Below are 9143 nucleotides of genomic sequence, written 5' to 3'. Positions count from 1 at the left end.
GCCATAGTTACACCTGGAATGTTGAATCTCCATATATGGAGATAACCTACGCATCACACAAAGTCTGACCTCACCAGCCCATACTTGGGCATGGACGACTTATATCTCCATATACGGAGATGGCCATATATGGAGATACGATGACATCACAGAGTCCACAGCTGATGATGTGGCGTGATGTCATACAATACACAAACAAGCCCTATATAAAGGGGCAATTCTCACCAGGGAAGAGAGCATTGCCTGGAATGTTGAATCTCCATATATGGAGATAACCTACGCATCACACAAAGTCTGACCTCACCAGCCCATACTTGGGCATGGACGACTTATATCTCCATATACGGAGATGGCCATATATGGAGATACGATGACATCACAGAGTCCACAGCTGATGATGTGGCGTGATGTCATACAATAAACAAACAAGCCCTATATACTGATGCGATACGATGACATCACAGAGTCCACAGCTGATGATGTGGCGTGATGTCATACAATAAACAAACAAGCCCTATATACTGATGCGGAGATATGAGCAGGGCAAAGGTGTGACGTGTGACGGACCGACCGACCGACCGACGGCCGGTGGAGGTTTTCATAGTAAACTGCTCCCTGACGGTCGCAACAACAATATTTAGAAAATAGGTCTACAAGCTGACAGTCCTCGTCCCTTATATTCCCATAGGTTATATGGAGATCTCAGTGTTTGTCAGTCCTTGTTCATTTATGCCCATATATGGACATCTCTATATCTACTGTAACAGTCCTTGTCCCTTTATGCCCATATATGGAGATCTCTTAACTGTAAGTCCTTGTCCCTTTTATGCCCATATATGGATATTCCTGATGTCATCAGTATATGAACATATATGGGCTTTCTGATATGCCCATATATGGAGATCTCTTAACTGTAAGCCCTTGTCCCTTTTATGCCCATATATGGATATCCCTGATGTCATCCGTATATGCCCATATATGGGCTTTCTAATATGCCCATATATGGAGATCTCTGTATCTCCATATATGGGTATAAAAGGATACTTCAGGTCTGACATCAGGTTTGTTTATATTGGGTTGCTAGGTTTGACATCACAAACTCTATGGGCCATCTGACCTAGAAATCTATATTTGGGCATAGATGACTCATCGTGACCTCATCACACGTCGACCGCACGTGTGACGTGCGGTCGACCGCACGTGTGACCGACGGACGGCCGGTGGAGGTTTTCATACCAGTAAGACTCCCTAATCGGGAGATAAGCGACCGTTGGTCGCTTATCTCCACAAATAGGCCAAAAGTTTGTTTTACCAATTATTACACTCTATGTGAACATTTACATCAACAAATCCCAAGTACTATGCAGAACGACCCATTTCAAGTTTTTAATGTACAACAATATTTAGAAAATAGGTCTACAAGCTGACAGTCCTCGTCCCTTATATTCCCATAGGTTATATGGAGATCTCAGTGAGTCCTTGTTCATTTATGCCCATATATGGACATCTCTATATCTACTGTAACAGTCCTTGTCCCTTTATGCCCATATATGGAGATCTCTTAACTGTAAGTCCTTGTCCCTTTTATGCCCATATATGGATATTCCTGATGTCATCAGTATATGAACATATATGGGCTTTCTGATATGCCCATATATGGAGATCTCTTAACTGTAAGCCCTTGTCCCTTTTATGCCCATATATGGATATCCCTGATGTCATCCGTATATGCCCATATATGGGCTTTCTAATATGCCCATATATGGAGATCTCTGTATCTCCATATATGGGTATAAAAGGATACTTCAGGTCTGACATCAGGTTTGTTTATATTGGGTTGCTAGGTTTGACATCACAAACTCTATGGGCCATCTGACCTAGAAATCTATATTTGGGCATAGATGACTCATCGTGACCTCATCACGTCGACCGCACGTGTGACGTGCGGTCGACAGCACGTGTGACCGACGGACGGCCGGTGGAGGTTTTCATACTAAACTGCGACCTTACGGTCGCAACTAAACTGCGACCTTACGGTCGCAATAAATATAATGAAAGCAGGCATAAAAAGCAACATACAGTAAACAAAATAAGTTGTCATATTTAAACTATTATACCTTATAAGATTGCAGTTTACTGATTGCTAATCACAGCACAACATGCACCAAAGATATATATATGGATATGGCTATAAGGTCTGAATCTCATTTGATAGGTTGCTGGCCTTGAAGTGGGCACAATCTCAGCCCCTCTTTGAGTGTCCAAGTCACTGTCCCATCTGGGTGCCTCCATCTAACAGCAGATTTAGGGAACCCATGTATGGTGAAATGTCCCCCTCTGCTGGCACACAGGGTGTACAGATGGAATGGTGCAACTATACTGTGTGTGTGTGTGTGTGTGTGTGTGTGTGTGTGTGTGTGTGTGTGTGTGTGTGTGTGTGTGTGTGTGTGGATCAAACTAGGCCTGAGTCCTTTCCCTACTGTCCTAAGCTTGACAGATCAATAGAGCACACACAAAAATCCAATCCATATGCTGAGGTCTTTCACTTTATGTACGCCTGAAAAAGCAGCCATTTTAACAATATAATTAAAACAAAGATACCAAGAGGAAATGGTTGCGATTTAAAATGTCTTTCTTTTTTTTCCCCTCCTTTTGTGGTCCAAATGAAGAGGACAAGTCCATCTTATAAATCTAGTTGAAACATTTACCAACAGTGCTGTAAAACAGTGGTTCTCAACCTGTGGATCAGGACCCCCCAGGGGGGTCCCCAAATTATTTTGGGGGTCCCTAGAAGTTAAGCTTAATGTTATCATTGTTTTCTCACTCAACAGTAAACAGACCAACAACATAGGTGTATACATGGTATCTGCCCATTTCTAGTACCTCTGGTCAAACATTAGCAAGATTGAGTCAAACTAATGTACAGTAATGCCAACTCCTACAATTCCAAGTGCTTGTCAGGGTGGGGGGTCCCCAGTTGAAATATGATTATTTTGGGGGTTGTGGCCTAAAAAGGTTGAGAACCAGAACCACTGCTGTAAAAGACAGATTTTCAATTTAAACTCCAAACAACAACAACAACAATAAAAGATCCTACGGTTCATTACTTCCATCCCAGTGATCCTAGAAGTGACCCCGTTTTGTGCTGGACACACTCCATTCATCTCTCCCTGCTCTCTCACTACGACGGGGACAGGTAAGAGAGAGAGAGTGTGTGTGTGTGTGTGTTCACATGAATACGTGTATGCTGCGACTGTGCATCCAGACCAGCTGAACTACATTTAGAGAGAGAGAGAGAGAGGGAACCAGACCCCCTCCCCCCCTTCCTATGTACTTCCATGTGTGTGAACACGTGTCCACTTCCTTGTTGGACATCTCTCTGTCTGTCTGTCTGTCTCTCCATCTCCCCACCGTTGCAGGGCCAAGTGGTCAGCCCTGGAGAAGCTGCAGTCGCAGTCCGCACACTTGAAGGGTTTCCTGTAGTGTCGTGTCAGCTCGTCGCAGAGGGCAAGCTTCCACGTGCAGCTGTCCCAGGTGCATTTGTGTGGCTTCTCACCTAAGGGAAAAGTCGGACAACTTCAGATTTTAACCACTTTAACCATTGTTTTATGCTTTAACTATTGAAAAATAGCAGCTCTACAAGCTCACACCACCCTAAACCATGTCCCAATATGTGATTCTTGAAACGTGGCGCACACGAAACAGTTCTGAACTGCCTTCACTGAATGTGTGTGCCAATCCATGCTTCATGGAAGTATACATGGAAGTATCTTCTGAAGTTGCTATTGTATTCTATTGCTAGTCTAGCCAATTAAAATACTCATATCTTGACATTATTACTGTACCTACAGTAACTGTAGGTATATTGACCATATGGTGCATAGCAGCAGTGTGTTAACACAGAGGAAGACACTTGTACACATGAAGTCAGTAGTCATTTGAACCATTATGCACCTTGAATGCAGGGAAGAGGAAAGGTTGCAAGTGAGGAAACAAAGGGAAGCCCATAATATTATGGTTTTTTTTTGGCAGATCTGCACTGATCTCAATAATAGCCCCTATGGTATTATTCCCCTCTTGTGGACTGAAACTCAATTAGTGTATGGTAACATTCACCTCTTGTGGACAGTGACTCAGTAAGGACACGGTCACACTGAAGTTCTACCTATGCGGGCGGATTCTGCCAAAGCTTTTCAAAGGGAACGGAGCACATTGTTGCCAATGGAATATAATGATAATTCATGTATTTATTGCGCATTTCCAAACAGGGTAATGAGCCTGTATGGCAGGGGTCAGCAACCTTTTTGAAATGAAGAGCCATGTTTTTATTTTCTAGTTAGTCAGTGTGCCATGTCAACATACATTTTAATGACGCCCCATCAAACATTCTGAGATATTTTGATTGTCAGGACATTGTTATAATGATCATTAGATTCAGGCAATAACCTACCTATCTCCCTGACTCCCTCCCCAGTCGAAGTTCAGTGTTTTAATGAATGTAGAAATATGTGCAGGATGACATTTGTGCGAATTAGGTGACTTAATTTGATTGACCACGTTTAAAACACTATTTGATTTTAAAATAAAAATCCTTTCTCTCACACTTCTGCCAGTGTGCCAGTGATCAACCTCCCCTGTGCCAACAAGGTTGCCCACCCCTGCTGTATGGTAACCGTGATGTCATATCCCAAAGTGCTATCCCATCCCTCATATTTATTACATTTTGAGGCCTTACCCTCTTGAGCTTGGACTTATACTATACCTTCCATGTAGCTGCATGGTCACTTTGGTCTTCTTCTTAGATTTCATTTGGTCGAATAGAAACAAGCCCAGTACGGCACCCTCTGCTGATGACTGGGCATCACCGCAGCTGTAGACACAAACACATGCGCACACACACACACACACACACACACACACACACACACACACACACACACACACACACACACACACACACACACACACACACACACACACACACACACACACACACACACACACACACACACACACACACACACACACACACACACACACACACACACAGAGTCACTGACAAACACATGCACATACACACACACACACACACACACAGAGTCACTGACAAGAACATTCTACTGATGAGCAGAAATTAAGAAGAGCCATCAGCTCTGAACTACCAAGTGAGTTTACATAGTTTACACAGTCATTATTGCATTCACTCATGGCTTATCCTCAACTTGATTGAAGGATAACAGTAAACATTAGTTTGTTGAATCATTAGACCACACAAATAACCTTTTAGATAATAAATTACAACCTACTGTTATTGCCAGACCCATGAAATGGGTAGACCTACATAAGCAAATGTCGGTCTGTTCTTTTTCTATATAAAGGGTATATATGATGATGACATGATGATGACATGCCTACAAAAGGCATGATGTCATAAATGATGATGACAGACAGGGGGTCTGGCACAACCAGGTTGACCTGGTCTAGTTAAGAGAAGATGTTCTCTTATTCAGAGCCACAAGTAAAATGACAAATAAACTATAATGTCATAAACCAATGTACTAAAAATGACAGCTGCTTCTTCTACATTCTGACTCTTGTCTTGCTTGACACTGCAGCTCTGATATTTTCATTGCAGGTGTCCCAGGACTCTGATTCCAGTCTAGGGTTCGAATGCACTGTGGTAAATCCAGTCTGCAATTATGCAGCCGACGTGTCCCGATGTTTTACCACTTTCAATCTGGTGTCCCTATTTTGGGCATGTCATTCAAAATCGCTACTTGTGATATTATAGAGCGGCTATTTTAGAATTTTAAATTTTTGATAATTATTGTATTGTCTTTTGTTTGGTTCTGCAGGTTGAGTGCAGTAGACTCACATTTTTAACACCTCTGACAGTTTTCCGGACACAGTGTTGTCAAAACCTGCTGCAGTCTTTGTCAGATGAGGACTGGAATCTTCTCCCTCCTTCTCATATACACACCCAACACAAGACCCTGAGAAACAGTTAACAGTTAATACTTAACATAGAATAGATGATATATTCAACCTTTCATCCAAAACTCTGCACCTCAGCCAAAACAGAAGCAAGAGGAGAAAGCACCAGTTTTAGCTGTTCTCTATTGGTTGTTCCTATAGCAGCAGATAGCAGATTGACAGACGCCAACCAGGTCTGTTTTTTTGGTCAAAGTTGATGCCATGCCAAAGCCCAAGCGCGCCGCTCGCCCAGCAGTCTGCACTCGCCCCCATGTGTGCGACCTTGCCCTTAGGGCATCTTCCTGGTCTGTAGGCCTGTGTTAATTATTTAATGTTATTAAAGGAGTAGTTCACCCCCAAAATGACTGTTTTTCTATTAATTAATCACGCCATGGAGACTTGAGTTCAATAATATTAGTTTGTATTTGTCGCATTCCTAAAAAAATTGATAATAGTAATTTTGCCCCCATTGATTCTGGATGGGGACCCAAATGCATTTGGGTCACCAAATTTCCCCATCCGGAATCAATAGGGGAACATTTATTGTAATCAAATGATTGTCTTGGCAACAAAACCCCAAAAATATTATAAAAGTCAAGTCTCCATGGCGTGAGTAAAAGTAAAAGTCATTTTGGGGTGAACTACTCCTTTAATGCATCACGTGCCAAAGGCAAAACTCCATGTATGAACCTCATACTGGCCAAGAAAGTATTTCAGATTATGCTTCAGCCCTTATTGCCAACATCCAGGGTCATTAATGAACACCTTCCAAGTTCCTGTTTAACTTTTTCGCCGCCGTTGACAGTCCTCACCGTCATTGAAAGGGTTAATACCATGGCGCCGTTGACGGTGAGGACTGTGAATCTTACTGTATATACAGTAAAGATATGATTACTTACTGTACGTCGCTCCGGTCCCGCCCGCATCGGTAATGTCGGCGATTTGTTTACAACGCACGTTGGGCGTGCACGCGAAGTGAAGCTCCTCAATGTTAAGTCAATGGAGAGGCCCATAAAGAAACTTCATTTAAACAAAATAGCCATTTTGAGACATTTTGCAGCAGATCTAAATGTAAACAAGGCACAAGGCAGGGCGCAGCCATCTTTCCTCTTCTTGTCCCACACTGTCATGTGACTAGATGACGTAATCGTTGCCGTCAAGTGATAATCCAAAAAAACAAAAACAACCCCCTTCCAGCCCTTCAAAATAATAGCGGCAGCCTATGGAGGAAACTGCGTGGCGCCGAGGCACCAAGCAACCTTCAGATTAAGAGGCACTAGATGTGTTAAGAATCTAAGAATGTAACTATCAGACATTTGGCTGGAAAACTATAAAGTTCATTTCGTAAACTGAAAACATTACAGGGCAGCACAGAAGTAAGGTGAAGGGTAGAATGTTTTTTTGTGCTATGGTTTACCCATTTCCTGCTCCTCTATCCAGGTCTAACCCCTGAAAAGATACACAACTTCTAGAATTATTGAAAAATAACAGATCTACAAGCTCACAACGCAGCACCGAATTCAGAGTGCATGTGTGTGCTTGCTTGCGTGTGTGTGTGTGTGTGTGTGTGTGTGTGTGTGTGTGTGTGTGTGTGTGTGTGTCTGTGTGTGTGTGTGTGTGTGTGTGTGTGTGTGTTTGTGCGTGCGTGTGTGTGCATGTCTTACCGGCAGACACCAAGAAAACAGCCATGAACAGGGTAAAATCATCAGGCTCCAGACCCAGAAAGCCCATGCCGAGAGCCCTCAGTGATGCTAGAAGTCTTCCTGTTGAGGAAGGTCACACTCCTCTCCTTGGCATCGACCAACGCGCAGAACCTCACCACGAGAACCTAGGGACGAGATGTGGATCAGATGTGGTTCAATGTGATCATTGATTTCATTTCCTTAAATCTCTGAAGACACACTGAGGGCTGGGACCCTCTTTTGAATGAATAAAATAACATGATTAAGAGAACATTTTTATAATTATTACATGATTTATCAACATCAATTAAAACAAGTTAAGTACAATTTCGATTGACCAAGCTTGATATATCCGACTGAAAGCGACCTTGGGGAACAAGAGCTATACTAAAGCGAAGCCTGTAAGGTGTTCCAAGTGTGCGAGACAACACTTGAAAGCACTTGTTTTAGTGCTCCGGTACAGTGGTTCTCAACCCAAGATGATTAGCTTAATGTGAGACATTGTTTTCTCACTCAACAGTAAACAAACCAACATACAGTATAAGTGTATGGAGGGTATCTGCACATTTCAAAAGTGATTCATTTAAGGACATTTAAGACCCTTTTAATAACTGCCGGTAAAATTCAAATTATTAAATATAAGAGGCAGAAATTGAGCTGATCGACATGCTCACAACGCCTCGCGTTGTGAGCATGTAGATCTGCCATTTTCACAATAGATCTGTGTTAAGCAAAATGTAATGTCTCAAGTCTTATAACTCCAAGTGCTCATCAGGGTGGGGTGGGGGGTCCCAAGTTCAAATAAGATTATTTTGGGGGCTGCGGCCTGAAAAGGTTGAGAAGAGAACCACTGCCCTACTGTATATTAGCCATTGCTATAGTGTGTTTGTTAGGTAACAGGTATCCTAATCTCTCTAGCTCTTTAGTAAACAGAAAATAAAGTTTCTGTTTGAAATAACAGTTTTAATTCAAACAGTAGAGAGGTCTCATACAGGATACAGGATGAAGTGACAAAACTGCAACTGGAACACCGGAACACTATCAAATTGAGGCTCAAACCATTTTGTTGTGGGGTTCACCCTGCTGAGCAGTGCTGACTGAATGAAATTGGTATTCTGAGCTGAAAATGTGTTTCTAATACTCTAGTCTATAGCAATGATTACTTACTATACAACAGAGCTTTAACGTTTTCACTTCATTTTTTCTCACAAAAACATAACTTCAGTTGTCGAGGTGTGAACTTCGGGGGGTGCGAGACCCCGGCTCAGAAAAGGTTTGGGTCGTCGGGGGCGCGCGACCCAAGACCACTGCAACACTGACTTACACCCCTCTAATGACAGGAATGACAGTCAAAGCATCAAATGACTATTGTTATTTCACTACCGTGTTGCCTTGAGTGTGAGGTCTCTGGCAGAGAGCTCCAGCAGAGTCAGGTCCAGGGTGGGAGCTCCATTGATGTAGTGGATTATGTCCAGTGGTCTCACACAG

Source organism: Nannobrachium achirus, assembly GCF_963921795.1.
Source record: "Nannobrachium achirus genome assembly, chromosome: 7".
Lineage (NCBI taxonomy): Eukaryota > Metazoa > Chordata > Actinopteri > Myctophiformes > Myctophidae > Nannobrachium > Nannobrachium achirus.
The sequence above is the reverse complement of the archived record's forward strand: the minus strand, read 5'-3'. Positions refer to the sequence as shown.